We start from the raw sequence: 21462 nt of genomic DNA, 5'->3' as shown, positions 1-21462 counted from the left end.
GAAACAAGCTTAACTCAAAAAAATCAGTAGCCCTCATATATTATATATATATATATATATATATATATATATATATATATATGATAAATGGGCTGAAAAAGAAATCAGAGAAACATCACCATTTACAATTGCCATAAACAACATAAAACACCTTGGGGTAACTTTAACCTAACAAGTGAAAGACCTGTATGTCTTTGAAGAAAGAAATTGAAGATCTCAACAGAGTCAGGGTTGCTTAGTCCTCGGGATGATTCAGTCTGCCTGCAGACCCCACGTCAGGAGTTCCCAGAGTGGGCAGGCAGAAGTTGGGACCAAGGCAGGGGCCAAAGCAGCTCACATGGAAAGATCTCCCTTGCTCTTGGATAGGTAGTATCAGCATAGTAAAAGTGGCAATCTTACTTACCAAAAGCAATCTACAGATTCAATGAAATCCCCATCAAAATCCTAACACAATTTGTCACAGACCTTGAAAGAATGATACTCAACTTCATGTGGAAAAATAAAAAAACCCAGGATTGCCAAAGCTATCCTGTACAATAAAGGAACTTCCAGAGGCATCTCACTGACTCCAAGCTCTACTATAGAGCTATAGTGATGAACACAGCTTGGTATTGACATAAAAACAGATACGTGTTTCCTTGTTCAATTGTAAACTGTCTCATGATAGACAGAGGGCTCAAGAATAATTTCCACACATCTGTTTTCACAAAGGTAGAATTGCTTCTTTTTTTTCTTTTGGTATTTTGAGACAGGGTTTCTTCTCTGTGTAACAGCCCTAGCTAGCTCTGTAGTCAGGCTGGCCTTGAACTCACAGAGATCCACCTCCCTCTACCTCCCGATTGCTGGGATTAAAGGCAAGTGCCACCATCACTTGGCTAACAAAGCTAGAATTTCAGCAAAGCTTTTATTTTCCTCAGTAGTTTCAAATTAACTCTGATGTGCTAAAGTTCATTAATATGGATTAAGTCAAATCTCAAGCATAGTGGGGACATGTCACAGTGGGTAAAGCTTATCACTGCTATTCCTGAAAGACTGAGTACCAGCATGGTAAAAGAAAAAGGAAATCAATTTGATGTGAATCATGATATATATATATATATATATATATATATATATATATATATATATATGAGAGACAGACAGAGACAGAGACACAGAGAGACAGAAAGAGACAAAGAAAGACAGAAATGGAGAGACAGCATATAAACAAATAAATAAATAATCACCAGGATAAACTTATCATTTGTAGTGGCATGTTGATTCCCAATGGACTTGCATTGGTGGCTGCATCCTAGAGGTATGGCTTTAGGTGTGTGGACGTGACCACTTATAAGGAATAGGAAGGACTGGCTTGCTCTCTTGGGTTGTGGTCAGATCATCTGGAAGGGCAGAGACTACATCTTCAGGAGTGGGAAGACCAAGGTGGTTGTTTACCATCATTATGTGAGTGCTCCCCTGGTACATACCTGTTAAACATCTATCTGGGTTTTATGGACTCCTTTAGACCTGCCTTCAATCACTATCAGAGATAATATGCTAATTAGAAAGCTCAGGGTGTTGGAACCATTTCTGGCATCAAAGTGTGAAGTCAACCTCAAATTGTGTAAACCAGAAATGTAGTAGAGGCTGATTCTCCACTTGACAAGGAGAGCCCCCTTTGAAAGGAGGTAGGATACTTCCCTTTGCTTGCACAACAAAGGCATATGTTAGATTTAATTTGATCATCCTTTTTACTTTCTGAAGCAACAAAAATCAAACTCTACTGTTTACATTATCCCTTCCTGAACCACTTACTGTATCAGGAAAAGAGTTTACCTTGAGGACTATCTTATTCCACACACCTCAGACCCTGGGATGTGGTAGGCATCCAAATGCCTTTACTAAACAAATGAATGAGCAATTGAACGAATGGCTTAGGTGCCTAATTTTAGTCTACCTGGTTAAGGAATACTGTCTCCCATTGGTAATATAAGGGAAATTGTAAAACATCTGGGTGTGTTTAACTGCCTTGTAGCATGAACAAAGCAAATGACTCAATTAGCTGTGATATGCTTGAGTGTTATTTGATACTTAATTGAATAATTACTGGTTTGGGCCAGGGAGTGTTTTATCGTTCACTTTAATTTTTAATATCTCTTTTGTAAACACACTTAAAATTCTTTTAGTGAGGAAGAGAGCATATTGTGTGGGAATCAAGATTCATTAAACTCAGTACAAGTTAAGTGAAGTTTCCTGGGAGAATGCTCTTACACAAGAAGCGGATGACCGCCGCAAGTTTCAGCTCCAAGGATTCACCCAGGCTTCCTCTGTGACCCCACCAGAAGCCAGAGACCATGCTGGGGTCAGGGACCTTAGATCTATTTCTACCCTCCTTCATGTCCGCACCTGTGACCATGCCCAAATGGGTGTGGTCACTGCTACAGGTTTGGGCAGGGTGGATATCTCATTACAAGAAGCATGCTTATCTGTCCAACAACTGAAAGTTCAGTTGGATGTTGCAGTTTAAAATATGTTTATGTGCAATACAGATAGTTGGTTGGTAACTGTCTCAAGTAAGGAAATGGATTATTTTGGGAGAGCCCTGTATGTGGTGCTATTGGCTGATGCTCTTAGCTGGGTTTGCTGTGCAGCAGAAATGATGCCATGTGGTTAAATTAATGTTGTTATGTTGATGAGTAAGGGTGCCTTCCTTTATGCATCATAACAAATCTACAAGCTGGTGGGCTCTAAACGGTTCCCCTGAGAATATCACACATAGCTGGGACAGTTAGCTAATTAGAACACACATTTTAGAAAGTAGGTTAACACTCATGACACTGAAGCTCTCAAGATCAAGTAGTTGGTACTAGACCTGAAGAAAGAGCAATACACCATTTTCATTCATAAATGGTGTTTGGACAGTGAAAAACATGTTGGCCTTGTTTTGTTTTGTTTTTTGACTCTTATTCATCATTGCGTTCACAAAATTCTCACAGAGAATTGTAACCTAGACACATCTCCATGTTTTTGTCTCTTCGTGTCACTGTTCCAGGACCCCTCCATGCCTTGCTATCCACTCTTCCTGGCATATATATTCCTTGTGAAACTGAAATGGTGCCAAGCATCTGACCACACATTTCCTGCAATTAAGACCACTGATGACCTCTTAGGGTTTTTAACTTGTGTTGTGTATTCACGATCATTGCTAGGTACACTCTTCTGTAGAAGTCGCATTCCCATCTGAACATGGTTGCTTTGTCCTCGATGGTCACCAAACTCAAATATGCTTGGTGATTGCCTGACTACTAATTGAAGACAGTTTCTAGGTCCCCTTAGTATTTGTCACTCTGTAGATCTGAAGTCTTGCCTTTTGTGATGACTTTTTGGTTTATTGCAGACTGTCTAGACAAGGGTGTTTCCATAAGATTGTAATTGAGCTGAAAAATTAGCATCACCCAGAGATGTTTAACTAAGTTTTATTTGGTGATGTTAATGTACACAACCCCAGGGAGCTGCCAGTCATATGAAAGTATAACATGCAATTTTACACAGCATATATTTGATAATATTAGTGAGATATTATATAACTCATTTGTGTATTTACTATATTATACTTTAACCATTATTTTAGTGTGTACTCTTGTTTTTAACAAATAAGTGTTAACTGATAAACAACCTTATGTGTGTTCTTGAAAGGGCTAGAGACAGAGATGAATGATTCATTTGGAATATTACCCTGAAGATCTAGTAAAACAGAATGTAGAGGGGAAAGGCTGATGTGGGTGACCCTGATCCTATGTAAGCCTAGACTAATATGTGTATTTGAGCTATAGCTATTAGCAAAAGGAGCAAAAAGTTTATTAAGTTTAAGCTAAAATATTCTAAAACAGAAAAGTCTTGAGAATAAAGACATGAGATGTTTTTGAGGACCTGAGGGTCATTTATGTCATTTGGAAGAAAAGAGGTAGCAAATGATTGGGGAACATTTAGCACTCTGAACCAGGACCAATTATAGATGACTCCCAGGTAGGGAGATGGTAACATGGAAGAAATTGGGTGTAGAATCCCCTTTTTGTTTTATGTGTTTCATACGCTAGAAGTTAGAGGGAAGATACACCAAAGAAAGGAAGAGAAAATATTCTGTGTGAGGTCTGCATTCTATACGACAAATGCATATAACTAAGACCACAAATTGTGTAGCTTATAGGAGAAACAAGTGATAAGAAAACCAAGTGGAGGAGGCTGGGTGGCATGAAGAGGTGTATGTTTAGCTTATATACAGGCTTTTATAGTGACTTGACTAGCACTATAGTGTGTGTGTGTGTGTGTGTGTGTGAGAGAGAGAGAGAGAGAGAGAGAGAGAGAGAGAGAGAGAGAGAGAGATCTCAAATATTGTTCCTCAGGAGTCCTCCATCTTTCAAATATCTCTCTCTCTCTCTCTCTCTCTCTCTCTCTCTCTCTCTCTCTCTCTCATTTTGTGGGCATGGGTGCCACAAGACACATGTAGAGATCAGATGACCTATTGAAGGAATCTGTAGTTTCCTTCCACCATCTTGATTCTGGGGATTAAACTCAAGATTTCAGTCTTGCTTGCACCTTACCTAATGTGCCATACCACTGAACCCCTTATTTATTTGTTTGAGACAGAATTTTTCACTAGTTTTGAGCAAGTGTCAGATGAAAGGGAATGATATTGGCTGAGGACTGCTAAGACTAAGTTCTTAGCACAAAGGAGATTTATTTTCCCCAAGGGGATAGAGGGCAGCGAATAAGAGACAAAAACAGGAGATAGAAGATGAGAGAGAAAAGAAAAGGAACAAGGGAGAGGTGAAAGGGTATTTGTCCCAGAGTAGGAGAAAAGTACTGCCTCTGGATCAAGAAGAGATAGACATGACTCATAAGAAATGGCAGTTTATAAAGGTAAAAGGGGAAACCCAGTATTGGGCATGTTAATTAGGTGAGCCAAAGGGGGCTTTTGATTTCGGGACTTCAATACTTTGATAGCTGAAATTTGGTAGTCCACCTCAGGAGGAGGAAGTGGCCAAATAATGGAATAGACCTTTGTGGTGTAGGACCCACGAAGGAGACCTAAACTGGGAATGCCCAGTCACTGAGACACAGAGACCAAGACTGCTGCAAAAGCATGAGGTTTATTTCCAGTACACACTGGGGTTGTCTTCACTCAAGAGAGGAACGACCCTGATTAGCAAAATCATACATATTTCATAGGCATTTCGAGGCAGATGCAAGCAACAGGCTGAGTTGGATATTGTTCATTGGTAGCCCGCAGTGCCCTTCATTAAGATTGGCTGGCCCCATATTTGGCTATCTTTTGGTAATCAGGTGGGAAATGTTCCTCCCTGCTGCTCTCTTGCAGTTAAGGTATTTCTACTTATAGTGAGCGGGGGACTGTTTCTGAGAAGTCCTCAACCACCCTGCATACACCTGGTGTTTTTCTCCCTGCTAGATATGGTCTGGTCTGGGGGATCTCACAGTGTCTAGTTGTAGGAACATAATCTAATAATTTTTAGCAAGACAGAGGGAATGAGGGACAAAGGCAAGGCCTGACAGAGCTATGTTTGCCATTCTTGGGCCAGCTAGAGTCAATTCACCAGATAAGTTAGTGTGTGGGGACAGTGAGCCTGGGGATCCACCTGTCTCTTTTCTGGCACTGAGATTACAAGTGCAAGCTGCTGTGTTCTGCTGTGTGTATGTGTGTGTACGTGTGTGCTGTGCAACTTTTTTCCCTGTGGAGATGCAACACACTCATGCCAGACAGGGATCCCACAAAAGACCAAGGTACAGATACCACAAGAGGTCAACTTGTTGAACTAATGAGTTTTATTGGGGTTACAGGAGTATGGATGAGGGTTTACTGATGGGAACAGAAATAACTCAAAGAGAGCTAGCTGCATCACCAAAGCTCACCCAAGCCTTAGTGACAGCTCAAAAAGCTAGGGAACCTGGAGCACATTGCACAGCCTGTAGGCAGCTCAGTAGGTTGGAAAGTGTCCTTTCCAAGTGACCCAGTTGAGCTAAATGGCTTCCAGGCAGTTCAGCTATTTTTTGCTTCTTCCAGGCAGCTGGTTTGTTATCATGAGTTTTCCTTATTTGCAGCTTGGCTTGTCTGAGAGTCTTCTTTTCAGCTCTTTTCCTGTTGCTTACTCTGGCAAGGAGGGGCCTAGTGAATCTGGTCAGTTTCAGGGACTTACTGAAGCTATTTTGAGTTGTTTACCTTTCTGTTGAAGAAGCTTCACTGCAGGGAGCAATGTTTTAGTATGGAGAAAACTTTTACACAACTGTGTGCAGTGAGTATTCTGAGAGTCATACTGACATTTTTCTTCCTCAGCAAAACTGGACTAGTGCCCAGGAGATAATTCTTGACCAAACATGGCATTGATGCAAATGGTCTTTAAAATTTCACTAAAGAATCATGACCTTCAGGAGGCAAACTGTTGAAAGATGCAGTTAGAGGCATACTAGTTGCCTTTCACACTTGCTGTGACAAAATGCTTGGAAAAACAATTTAAATAAGTAAAGGTTTATCTTGGCTGATGATCTAAGGCAAGAGTGTTCAATGTTTTGGCTCTCTGTGCCATAGTGGTCAAAGAGTCATCACGGACCACACATTAAATATACAAACACTAATGAAAACTGTTAAGAAAAAAATATATATATACAAATACATATATATACATATATATATATATATATATATATATATATAGTAGAGTTGTATGCTGATAAACAGTATAAATTGAGAATAGAGGCAAACACATCTGAACTACTGGACATCAAAACTTAGCCTGGCACAGTTTAAACAAGCACAGACACTTTTGTCCACATACAGTTAAGGCTTTCCATTCACCACAGAACCTGTGGTAGGATAAAATGCCAATATCTCAAATAACATGAGAATACTGAATACTGAATCAGAAAAGAAAGACAAAGATTGATAGATGGGTATATAGAAAAATAGATGAATGGATGAGTGGTTGGTTGGGTGGATGGATGGATAGATGGATGATGGATGGAGCTCCCTGGGTTAGGATGATTTGTCGTGTGACTTTTCTACTCCACCATGGTAGGCAAGAACTTTCACACACAACAAAGAAAACACACAGATATACTATAACTGTGTCTTTGTGATCTTGGAACAGAATACCTAAACAAAGGTAATTTGTACTTAGCAGAAATGTGTCTGCTTATTGTTCTAGAGGGTGGGAATTCAAACACCAGGTTGCCCACTATGGCCAGAGATGGTTTCCAGCATCATCAAGTGATGGAAAGGCAAACAGAAGGAAAAACAGAGAGTGACATGGAGCCACTCCACACTGTGGACCATTTCACCTTTTGGTAGCTTTCACTTGTAATTAAATTTCAACATGTTTGGGAAGGACAGGAATTTGCCTTAACCTTACACATATGCATTTCATCCACTGGTATTGTTTAGAGAGAGAAATCATATGTCAAGTGCAAAACACTGCAACTAGGTCACATAGAATGTTGATGTTAGTCTTTATTTGTTTGCCTGTATTAACATAAAATAAGTTCTCAAAGTATTATGTGAGAACCAAAAGCATAAAGTCTTTACAACAAGGTCTTGGAACTTTGTTTTGTGCTTCTGTTCTGAGTGGGTTTTGTCAACTTGACACTAAATGATGTATTTGGGAAGGGGTAATCTTAATTCAGGAATTATTTTGATTAGATTGAACTGTGAGCAATAGAGTAGCATTTCCTTGATTAATGATTGATGTGGGAGGGTCCAGTCTGCTGTGGGTGCTGCCACTCCTGGGCAGGTGATCTTAGGTTGTACTATAAAAGCAAACTGGGCAAGACATGGGTATCTAACCAGTGAGCAGCCTTCCTCCATGGTCTTGGCTTCTATTCCTGCCACTAGGTTCCTGCTTGAGTTTCTGCCCTGACTACCCTAATGATGGAGTGTAAGCTGGAAGATGAAATAAGTCGTTTCCTCACCTAGTTGCTGTAGAGATGGTCTTTAGCACAGCAATAGAAGGCAAACTACAACAGCTTCAGGACAACTTTTGGATGTAAAGGTACACAGGAAAGTTACATTAGCTAAAACTAGTTTGAAAATGTTTTGGGTGTAGCTCCTGGGAGCTTTCTGCCACTGGATTCCTTTTCCTTGAGTGTGTGAACATTTGCCAAAGACACATAGAAGCCAGTAGTTCTGAGTCCATCACTTGCTATATAAAATGTTGTCACAGGGGGTCTAAGAGACTGCCTGCAGTTCATTTGTCCTGCCATTGCTCTTTTCTGTTTTCAACTAGCTCTTACAATGGAAGAAACATTTCTTTGCCTACCCGAATTGAACTTTATTTGTGAGGCTTTCTGGTCTCTGTTATGTATTCTGAATGCTTGTATTTTACAAGCAGTGTTATATAGTATCCCCCAAGAACATTGTTATCTTCATGTTTTATCCAAAAGAAAAACACAAGACTTTTTATTACCGAGGCTGAACTGAACTGTCAGCTCAGTGTAGAGCACACAATGATAAGCTCACAAGCTTCATGGGTCTCAAGTTCAAAATGAGTATCCTCAGTTCTTCCCTAGAGATGAGTCCAAGAGAAGTTTGGGTTTTAAAATAAAAATGTCTTTAGCCCACTTTTTCCTGTGACTTTACCAGACATCCAACATTTGCCTCAAGAAATGTGTACTGTACTTCGGTTTTGACTATAGGAATGACACCCCTTGCTTTTGCAGGCTGGCCTCCTCAGTCCCACTATTTGACCACGCCACTCCTTCCTTTACATCAATGTTTATACTGTAGAAATGATAGCATGTGGAAATAAGCATTTTCTTCCACTAGGAGTAGTGCAGATTGGGCACATTATTGATATGAGGCACATTAGTTGATCCGGCTACAATGATTAAAGTGAGGGTCCTTATTAACTTTGCTTTTTTTATTTGGCAGTAGGATTTTCTAAAAATATGTCTTGTATTGTGGTGTTGCCTCATGGGGCTTTGGTACTTGGTGTAGATAGCTCCAGAAACTTAAAAACAGCAAAAGTTTTCTGAAGGTACAATGTCCAAAAAATAATTCAAAATCAAACGCATAATGAATCCAAGGGATTTCTGGCAGTGTTTACCCATGTGTCATTGTGTGTCTCAGTTCAGGTTTGTTTTGAGCACTCAATGTATGCACATTGTGACATCACATCATCATACAACACCCATAAACACTGCTTGACACACCTCAACTCAGATTCAAGATTTTTATTTTTGTTTACTGTGAACCTAAGTATTTTACTGGACATGAGTTTTCTGCTCTTACAGAAATTTGATGCTTTAATTACAGAAAACACTCCTAATAAAACATTCCTAATATTTTTTCCATTATCATTCTCAGAATTTAACTGTCAAATCAGTATTTTTGTGTTATTGCAGATCCATCTCAGCATGCAAATTTGCTTTTGTCTTTAATAAGTGACAAAATCTATGTCTAACAGAGAATTGTTTTGAAATTAATTCCTGTATGATTTATTATCAGTAAATGTCAACCTATTTTACATATCCATGTATCTGAGATCATGTAAAAATTTTTTTATCCTTTTTTTAAATTTTTATTTGAATTAGAAACAAGATTGTTTTACATGTCAATTTTAATTCCCTCTCCCTCCCCTCCTTCCTTGCCCCCACCCCCAACTAACACCCTATCTATTCCATACTCTTTCTGTTCCCCAGGGAGGGTGAGGCCTTCCATACGGGGTCTTCAGAGTCTGTCATATCCTTTGGGATAGGAACTAGGCCCATCCCATATGTCTAGGCTCAGGGAGTATCCCTCTCTGTGGGATGAGCTCCCAAAGTCCATTCCTATCCTAGGGATAAGTACTGATTCACACCCACATTCTTGGGGTATGGAGCTGTCCCATGCTGGTTTCCCAGTGATCAGTCTGGGGGCCAAGAGTTCCCTCTTGTTCAGGTCAGCTGTTGCTGTGGGTTTCACCAGACTGGTCTGGACCCCTTTGCTCATCAGTCCTTCTTCTCTGCAGCTGGATTACAGATCAGTTCAGTGTTTGGCTTCTACTTCCACCAACTGCTGGATGAAGGATATAGAATAGGATACAATGCCAAGGGGAGTTGCAAGTGGAAAATATTTAAGAAGCCTTGCTACAGAACATTTGTCATGAAGAATATTCTGTTAATGGAAACACTCCTGGGAATAGACCCAAAGGACTCCATAGCTTACAATCAAGACATTTACACTCAATGTTTATCACTGCTCTGTTTGTGGTAACAAAGAAGTAAAAAAGCCTAGATATCCATCAACTGATGAATGAATAAGGAAAACATGATTCACATATACAATCGTGTTTGATTCTGAGGTGAAGAAAAATGAAATTTGTGGAAAATGGACGAATTGAGGATAGTAGAATATTTAGCAAGGTGACTCAAATTCAGAATCACATGTTCTCACCCATGTTGTTCTCATCTGTATGGTATAAATTTCGGTAAAGCCTAAAAAACTAGAAAAGAAGCCAAGAGAGGGCATAAATAGATGATGAGGAAGGATGGGGTGGGGCAAAAGGGTCTGTGAAAGAGGACAATACACTGAAAGGGGTGTGGAGCAGAATTACCAGGGGCATTGGAGGTAACAGGAGGAGAGGGTAGAAGAGTGGCTAGGAGATGTACTAAAACACACTTTGTTCGAAGTGGCATCATCTTATCTAATATCTTATATTCTAATTTAGAGTAAAAATACTTAAGTTTGCTCATAGAAGCTTGGGAAACTGTTTCTAAAATAATGGTAGTCTGGCACTACAGCTTTTGTAGGTGATATTTGATATGCCACTGTCTACCAAATCCGGAGGCATCCCTCAGCCTGCAACCTCTAATCAACTCTGGTTCCATCTTAATTGTTCCAGGTTTCACTTGTAAGAGAAACCCTTCAGTGGCTCTCTTTGGAGTCTAATTTCATTTAAGGAAGTGTTTTCTGGGTTCTGTCTTACCCATTAAGTGTACATCTAATCCTGAATATTCATCCTGAACATCTCAAAGTCTATACTCATTGAATGATGATTATTCTACTTCCCCTGGTTCTGATAACCACCTTTCTAATTTCTGTGTCTATGATTTTGACTATGTAACACTTTATATGTGTGCAGCCATGTGTATTTGTGACTACCTTATTCCAATTATCCAAATGTCCTACAGTTTTCCCATAGTGCAGCCTATTTCAATATTGCTATGAATCAATTACTACAATTTCTTATTCACTTACTTTCTGATAGACACAAGATCACTTCCACATTTTTGTTATTCTGAATATCACTGTGAACATTAGCATACAGTTATCTCCTTGAGTCTCTGTTTTCACTTATACATTTAACCACACACCCAGAAAAGGAATTGCTGGAGCAAGTAATAATTCTTTGTTTTAATTGTAAAGGAACTGCCATGATTTCTTCCACAGAGGATGCACCATTTTATATTCCCATCAGCAGAGCACAAAGAATATAAATTAGGTACTAATAGTACATCCTCACCAATACTTGTCTTTTTTAATCACTCTCCTAGGAGCTGAGGCAACTTCTTGTCATGTTGATTTGAATTTCTCTAATCATTAGTGATGCTTTTCAAACATATCACTAGACATTTGTGTATCTTATTTGGAGGGGTGTTTATTGGGGTATTTGCATACTTTAAAATCTCCTTACTTGATGCTCCATATACATTCTGTATTTCCAACAGTTGTGCTGTCTCAATTCTCATGTTTAAACCTCTAACACATTTGGTATTGATAATTTTCTTTATGGTACAAAGGTCCATTTCATTCTTCTACATGTGGATGCCCAATTTTTCCCAGAACCATCTGCCGGAAAGCTGTCTTTTCCACTTGAAGATCATATGGATATATATATATATATATAATATATATATATATATATATATTTCTGCCAATGAAATACTGTTTGGTTTGGCTATGAACCCTAAATCAGATAATATAAAGTCTCAGTTTCACTATTTGTTATGATGGTTTTCTATCTTCAAGTTCCCTTGATGTTTCATAAGAATTATGAATGTTGTTTTCCTATTTAATTAGAAATAAGTCTTTGGAAAATTTAGTAGAGATTGTATTAAATCTGGAGTAGGGACCAAGCCTCATTGGTTAAGTACCTCTTTGTACAAGTGGTTGGGACAAACCATATTCAAGCATAGCTTACACTATTCAAGTACCATATTTCCTTGCTTATGAATAGTCCTGCTCTGGTTACTATTGACAGTCGGTTGTTTAAATTCTCAAATATTATAGCTACTTCTTTATTTAGTCCTGTCAGTTTTGTTTTTTTTTATATTTTCAAGAGCTAGCATTAGTACATATATCATTGATTGTTGTAAATCGTTCCTGTGTAAGAACTTCTATTTATTTATAATGCCATTTTTCTGATGTATATTTTTAAATTAAAATTTATTTTTTGATGTTAATATAACATTGCTCTTTCTTGGATTCTATGTTATGAGACCTTATTTGAAGATTTTTAAAGACATGTTTATTTTATGTGTATGAATGTTTTGTCTACATGTATGTATGTATGTATACTATATGCATGCCTGTTGCCCATGGGGTCAGAATTGGGTATTAGATTCCTTATAACTGAAGTTACAGATGTTTGTAAACTACCATGTGGTGTCTGGAGTTGAACCTGGGTCCTCTGCTAGAGCAAAGGGGCACTTTATTATTGAGTCATCTCTCCATCCTATGACCTTATTTTACTTTAAATATGTTGGTGTCCTTCAATATAGACTGAACTTATACAAAGGATCACTGGATGATGGGTCCTAAATCTAGTCAACCTCAATCTTTTGACTGGGGAAGTTAAGCCATTTATATTTAAAGTAGTTGCTTGAAAGGGATGACTGTCCATTTTTGTTTTTTCTTTCTTTTGTTTTCCATTGCTTTGTAGCTCCTTTGTCTTTCCTTTCTGAGTTACTGTGCTACTTTGAGATTAGTTGGTATTAAGTAGTGAAATGCTCTGATTCTTCCCTTATTTCTGCTGGCATACATCCTTTTCCTTTCCTGCTTATTTATGATTATCCTGGAGATTCTATTTGTAGTCTCAAGTATGGCTTTCAAATTTATACAAGATCACATTCACAAATATACAATTCTGTTTCTTCCAGAGCCCTACCCACCTCTTGTATTTGTTGATGTCACAAATAATGCTTTAGCATTGTGTATCAGAAAACACAAATTGATTTTTTGGTTGCGTTCATTTCCTCAGTCATACAGAAAACAAAATGTAGAGTAGAAAACAAAAAAAAATGTATTTTTCTAAGCATTTAGCCTCACTAGATTGCAATTCTTTCACATACTTTTTATGTTACTATTCAGTATCTTTCCTTTTTAACCATGGTTTTCCCCTTCCCATGTCTATGGAAGATGCTCCATTGGCAATGAAGTCTTAGGTTTGTGTTTGTCTTGAAATGTTTTAATGTCTCATAGTTTATGAACATAGTTCATAGTTCATAATTTGATTTATAAAACATATGACTCTTAGTTGCCACTTTTGGAATTTTCTTAGTTGACAGTGCTTAAACTTTAGTATTTTATCCTTTGTGATTCAAAATAAATAATATAAAAATAAACAAACAAAACAGTCTTGTAACTTGGGATGCAGGATATAATCTGCTGCTCCTTGGTATCTGAAGTTTTGTTGAGAAATCTTGTGGTGATTTTATCAATGGTGCCTGGATCCTGGGCCTGTGGAGAGTCACCTTTGTATCACTGCCCTCAAACTCTCAGCTCTTGCCTATACACTTTGGCTATAGTGTGTCTCCATGTGTGCCTTTGGACTTATCTGGAAACTTGTTGAACTTTTGCATGTTTATATTCTAGTTTTTCTTGAACAATGTGAAGTAGTCAGCTCTTATTGTTTTCAGATGATCTCTTGTCTCTTTCTTTCTGTACTTTCCTTCTCGGGCTCCAGCGTGAATGATTAATCTATTCGCTGGTGTTTCCAGGGGTCCCCAAGACTCTTTTCACTGCCCTCAAACTTGATATCCTTTCTATCATTGTGTTTTATCAAATGTGCTGGCCCTTTCTTCTGCCTGCTCAAATCTGTCACTGAATCCCTCAAATGAGTGTTTCATTTCAAATATTATGCTTTTAAATTCCACAGTTTCATATTGATTTGTTTTTAAGTCTTCTATGTCTTGTTGTTTTTCCTTTTCATACTTATTTTGTTAACCTTGTCTGTTACATTAAATTCCCTGAATTTTTAAAATCAGTTTTTGAAGTTTTTGTCTAATAGACCTGTCATCAGATATTTGTTAACAATGATATCTTTATTGACTTATTTTTTGGAATGAGCTAAGATTCCCTGTTTGATTGTGTATCTTATAGTAATTCTGTTGAAAACTGAATATTTGAATCAGAGGCAACTCTGAAAACTGGATTGTCCCTCTTCCCATGGTGTAATGTGGTTTTCATTGAAATATTTGTTGTTTTAGTTTGTTCCTTTGTATTATAATGAGATATTTCTGAGCTAAGGATTACCTTAAGTATCAATGTAAAGTCCTTTTGGAAACCCAATAGCTCCCATTGCACATGCATAGTGGCTTTACCCTCCTCCTTCTATGTACAGTTACTGTTAAGTTCTATATAGATGTCAATTCCTATATCTTACAAGTAGGGAAAAAATTAAGGAGAGGAAACACCAGCCCTGTAAGTCCCTTGGAAGTGACCTTAGTTAGAGGCAGGGCTTGCAACATTGGAGCAGGTGCAGCAGATGCTGCTGCCTCTCTGAGATCAGAAGTGCTCAGAGGTTCCTTGATATCTGGAAGTTGGGGTCCCTTTCACATCCTTAGCTCCTTCAAGCTCATACAAAAACAGATATGCAGATACCTGATAAGGCACCAGTGATTTTGTGGAATAATTTTCCACTATTGCATGTGAACTAAAATTGACTGAATTTAAGAATGGTTTATTATCTGGCTATTTTCTTGGTACTTACTAGCTTCTGATGACTACAAAATATTTACATCAGACATATTCTGTCAGTAAAATCATAATTTAGCTGGGAAGAATGTTTGCTAGTGTTTTCTACTCCATCATCTTTCTAGGTTGCTGTCTATAGTTACCCATTAAAAACTGTGGATGGATAAATAGGTTTTGTGAGAGCCTATGTTTCAAACACTGTGCAATCAAGCATTAAAATGGGAAAATGACAATGTTGCATCTCTCCTGAAAATTCCCTTTCATAGCAAGTGATTCAAACACAATAAACTCACAGGACATTAATCACTTATAATTCTATGTGCACTTGGGTCTTTAATGAATATGTTTTAAATTTTATGTGCATAAGTGTTTGTCTGCTTATCTGTAAACCATGTGCATGTCTGGTGTCTGTAGAGACCAAAGACTAGAGAGCATTGGATCCCCTGGAACCTGAGTGACAGATGTTGTGAGCCACCATGTGAGTGATGTCCTCTGCAAGAGCAGCAATTTCTCTAAAGAATGAAACAATTTCTGCAGCCCCTGGATAATGAGGCTCTTAGAAGCAAACAAGGAGACTAAAATGTGAGTGGCTAGAGAAGAAACTTCCAAGAGAAAAGTCCCATTTTGACTTCCAGGTAAGATGGACCAGAAATAGGAACTGAGGATCTTCCTTTAGGGGAACAAAATTAGCAAAAGCTCCAAGGAACTTGCAAAGTGAATGTGTTAGATATACCTGGGGCTGAGTTGAGTCAGGGTCTTAATTACCTACTGTTGTACTAGCTATAGAGTTTCTTCAAGAAGTGTTTTCCTTTCTATGTAGCTCTGACACCTGCTATCTTCCTCTCCCTGCTTGAAACTAGCTTCCCTGTGGTGTTAAAGTCTGGCACTTCATATGAGTTTTCTCAAGGCTAGATCCATAAGCAACACCATGAAACATTTGTCACTGTATGGCAGTATGGTTGTTGAGCACAAGAATAAGATAGTTTAATCCTGTCTCCTATTAACTATAGTCCTGTATTTTTTCAGTGTATCTAATTTTCCCTTTATTACTTCAAATAGAGATCCAATTGTTTCCAAAACATGATGTAGATAATGTAGGAGTGATTTTTTTCTAATGGGTCATACAATGGAAAAATGTGTTCTTTATAATCACAGATCATAGGATTTTAGAACAGAGAATTATATGGTGATTTTAAAAGATGACCCAGTTGGATATGTTCTTTAAATAGATATAGATAGGTAGATATGAGATAGATAGATAGACAGATAGGTAGATGATAGATAGATTAGACAGGTAGATAGATATTGAGGATAGATAGATTTAGATAAAGAGGTACATAAATAAATGTATAATGGTAGGAAAGAGAAAGAGAGGTAATATAAAGAGATACACAGATATAGAATGATAGAAGGAGAGATATAGTTAGACAATATAGAAAGATATGGTTGCTAGATAAAGAGAGTTAGAGAGGAGTGGATTAGATAGATAGATAGATAGATAGATAGATAGATAGATAGATGAATAGATAGATAGATGATAAATACATAGATGATAGATGAATGGATAGATAGATAGAGACAGACAGACAGACAGACAGACAGACAGACAGACAGACAGACAGACAGACAGATACAGAAGAGAGGAGCTATGTAGCTGTTTTATGCAGGGCCATATGCTCCACTACTCCACACATCAAAAATCTCTTCTATCTTGTTTCTATATTTGAACTTATAGATTTAACCATCAGTCAGTGTTTTTTGCTTTCACAAAAACTTGGAAAACACTGTTGTAAACTGGAGGTAGCTCTTGCCCTTCATAACTGGCAGACTGTGTCTCTGCCTGACTCCATTTTTGGTGATTACTTAAAATTAACAAGTAGCACACCTAACAGTCATTATGGCTGATCTTGGTTGTCAACTTGACACAGTTAGGCAGAAGGAACCTCAAATAAGGAATTTCTTTTATCAGATTTATCTGTTGACATGTGGTGGGGGTGGCATTTTCTTGATTGCTGAGTGATGCAGGAGGGCTCAGCTCACCATGCCTCTGGAAATGTGTATATATATATATATAATATATATATATATATATATATATATATATATATGTATATATATATATGTATATATATATATATATATATATATAAAGTTATATGAACATGAACCTGGAAGCAAGCCTGTAAGCATGCCCTTGCATGCTTTCTGCTTCAAGCTCCTCCCTTGAGTTCCTACCATAGCTTCACTCTATGATAGACTATATCCTGTAGGATAAAATAAATCCTTCCCTCCCCCAGTAGCTCTTGCTCATGCTGCTGATTACAGCAACAGAAAGACAAACACCAATGGGGGTTTTAATTGCTTTTATGTCTGTAGAGACAGCTAATCACCCTGATTTCTTCTGATGAAAAGGGTCCAAATCCTCATTACACTTTAAGGACTGCTCCTGAGACATGTAGTATTTTCCTAGAATTGCATTCATGCTTTTATACATGTAGATTGACTGATTGCATGTTGACCACAGTTCTGGGCATTTAGAACTCTGACCTCAGTTTTCGATTGTATACATGGAGGTTGGGAAGCTATTACTTGTTCCCAACACATTTGCATAATTAGTAAGACATGTTCCTAGATACATACACAGAGGTAGCATTGGCCAGTTACTTGATCTCCAATGAATCATTCACCTTGTTTGAATATGATTATCTTTATTTCATATACCTGTAGAAAGACAACCCTTAAGTACCATATGTGGCTGTTGAAACCAAGTGAAACATTGCCTGTGCAAATGCATGTTATAGATTATAAAGTGTTATTAAAATTCCATTAGGCCATCACTTATATAGAATATTAAACCACGACACCACTCTACTTCAATTTTATATTCATTAATAGGAATGAGAAGCCACCTCACATAGCAATTAAAGATACAGATTGTGAAATCAGCTAGGCCTGAGCTGAACAGGACTCTTGTCTCTCATCTACTATTTCAATATATGGTTTGGCTATTGGTTCATCCTCTATGTACCTCAGTTTCCTCAAGTATAAACAGAGAGAAGTCCAATGCCTTAATCATAGGGTTTTTGTAAAGATTAAATAACACAAATAATACTTAACATGATAGGAGGTGAAGAGTTAGCTGGAGAAAATTAATTGAAATTGTTATCACTGTCTTATTCATCATCACTAACAAAACAATCCCAGTAAGAGAATTGTGTAATTCCAATTTCCTTACAGACTGCTGAAATAACTAATGTCTTTTTTTGCATGTAACTTTTATTGGTTTTGCTTTGGACACACATAAACAGTGCATGCTAGTTCCTGTGACCCCTCCACCCACCCTCCCATGCTAGTTCCTGTGACCCCTCCACACACATACACCTTCTGTAATCTCCCATTCACTAACACTGCCCAAATCATACAAATTCCTTTCACAGATTTACAGGGGAGGGAGTGGGTGTTTTTTTTTTTTGTTTTCATTTTTCTAACAAGCATTGCTCATGCATGTAACAACAGGTTTTGAGCTATCCATTCGATCCTGGTGGCTACCGTAGTGGGTACACAACTGAAGCCATGACTGTCCCTCCTCCATAATCCACCTGTACCTAATAATTTATCAGGAAGGAGAAGTACCTTGTAAGGCCCTCCTGCATCCATGATTGACTGTTGATAGGCCCAGTGGTGTGTAGAACTATTCCAGAAGCCATAGCTGTAATATGGTAATGACTGCATTGGTTGTGTCATGCCTAGGAGTCAGTAGTTCACAGCCCTTCTCCCTGTCTCCCAGTTCTTAGAGTCTTTCCTCCTCTTCTTCCTTAATGATACCTGATCCTTAGATAGGGTGATAGAAGTGTCTTGTTTAGCTTTAGGACTGAACTCTCACCAATCAATTCCCTGTGTATCCATAAATGTTTAAATCAAGCAATTTCATTTTACTATAAGACCCTGCACAGTTATTATCTTCCACTATGAATGGATTTTGATTTTTCTGACATTTTCTCCAACTCATTTACTCTGAGCAGTGTGTCCTCAATCCATGCAGAACAGCCTACCTTATCTTCTGGAGTGCATGCCTGGAAGCATGAATAATACTGAACTCTGTTCACACTGTCCTCTTTTCTACTTAGGTATACCCATGATAAAGTTTAATATACAAATGGGAACAGCAAGGTGTTAAAAATAACAAAATGCAATGAATAATATACTGTAATAAACCTGAGTGCTATGAAATTTCATCCTGTTTCTCAGAACAACGTGCAACATGTTGCCTAAATTCTACTTATTTCTAGAATTTTTCATTTGATATTTTGGTATGTAGTTGACCATGAGGAAAGGAAATTACTAAGACAAAACCAGGGATCGTGAGGGGAGGCTTATGCTTTCCATATAACATAGATATTCTTCCCTTCTTTCTTTCCCCCTTCTCTCCCCTTCTTTTATAAGGTTTGTAGACTAGCCTTATACCCATTTAACAAATAATTATTGGTAATAGATTCATGATATTTGAAGTCCCACATTAGAAAAATGTGAACCGTATCTTGATTCTTTGACAATGTTTCTCTTACACCATAGGAGAGCCAATGGTAAGAAAAAAAAGATGCATAATCCTTTCTTAGAGAATTTCATAATGCTTGGAGTATATTTAACTCATACTCACTGTCTACTTCTCTTTTAACTCCTTCCAGATCTCTCCATATCTACCTTCCAACTTCATGTCATTTTTAAAATTAACCAACTGAGTCCAAACATTGTCATATGGGGCCATCCATTGGAACATGATCCACCTACCAGAGACTACACTGTTATGTCATTTTAAAAATTAACTGGCTCTGTGGTTACCTGCATGTATATGTACTTATGTACTTACACACACACACACACACACACACACACACAGAGAGAGAGAGAGAGAGAGAGAGAGAGAGAGAGAGAGAGAGAGACATAATCTAAAAAAATAAAACCATACGGGAGAGTTTGGATAGAGAAAAGGGAAGACAGAAATGGTATATTTATATTATAACCTCAAAATCAAAAGAATGAAATAAAATTTTAAAAAGAATGACTCATGCATTTCAATAACTGAAATAAATCAACAAAATAATATTTTATTACATAAAATATATGGAATTTATCTATAGATAAAATTACATCAGAACAAGGCATGTTATTCATTTATATTTTCTTTCTAGGTGCTTAAATGCTTTAATAGTTGAATGTGGTACTGCACAGCCTGGAAGCCTAAGACATTCATTATGTGGTTTGTACAGAAAATTGTGCCAACCTTTGAGTTGGCCCATATGACGCTTTGCAATGCCAGATGATGCAATTAACATACCTAGCACACACTGGGCATTGACTAACCATTGGCTGCTGTGGTTATGTGTAAATATTATGTTGATAAAGAAGGGCTCCATGTCTCCAATTTTAGTTACAAATTATAAGATCAGTAAAGCCAAATTTTCTGAAAAACAAAATTCATGGATCTGTGAATGATTGTGGGAAATGATATTTGAGGGTTGAAATGTTCTGAGTATTCAGGGCTTAAGATATGTTTTTCATGACAAGCCTATGATAATGCTTTATTCTCCTTGATAGTGAGGCTATGATCTGTTAAGCTGACTGCCATAGTATTGCTATTGCCCCTCATTAAATAAAAACTCTAGTTTTTATTGTTTATATTACCATTCTAAACCACAATTTCACCATTGGAATGCTCCACTAATATAACTCATCTTGTCCTTGGCACATGCTGTTACTTTTGGCTTCTGTGAAAATATGTATAAAATGCAACCAACACCAAGGCATCCTGATTTTCTCCTACTGGGAACTGAGGCATTTTTTTTTCTTTCCTTTTGGAAACCTAGATTCACATTTCCTGAAGTCACAAGGAATTGCAACTACATGTCCATTGAGTTAGCATTTGAAGTACCATAGAATTACATGCAACAGAGCCCTTTGTAACAAAACAGATTTAGTCAACAATATAAAATGAATTAAGCAGAAGCAATGGTTAATGTTAATGTGGAAGTCACTACAATGCTGAGCTTCAAAAATTCAATATTCAAGGCATCAAAACTATACTAATTCATAAGGTGGTTTGAGTTTTCTATCTTCTGAGATTTAGTTAACAGAGACAAGATATTAGAATTGGGTGTTACACTGGTTGGTAAGCATGCCATTAGACAGAACATCATGCAAATAAAATAAAACAGTATAAATAAAAATTTAACATTAACCTATTTGAATTAAAATGAACCACTCTATATAATATAGTTTCATATTAAACTCTGTAATCTAGCTGAACTCTCGCTATGAACACCACCTCTCTGGTGGGCAAATTCCAGCTCCTTTTTTCCATTTTCTATCATGTAACAATGAGTATGGTGTTCATTCTGCTACTGAGACAAAATACTTGAGATACTTAAGGTAAAATCAGGAACGGTTTCTTTGCTGAATTTTTGAGGTTTAGTTTCTTGTTTTTATAGACAGTCTTGCTGTATTGCCTTGTCTAGTATTGAATTCAT

The sequence above is a fragment of the Cricetulus griseus genome, chromosome 7 (genome assembly GCF_003668045.3).
Source record: "Cricetulus griseus strain 17A/GY chromosome 7, alternate assembly CriGri-PICRH-1.0, whole genome shotgun sequence".
In the NCBI taxonomy this organism is placed as follows: Eukaryota; Metazoa; Chordata; class Mammalia; order Rodentia; family Cricetidae; genus Cricetulus; species Cricetulus griseus.
Note: the sequence above shows the minus strand (reverse complement) of the source record.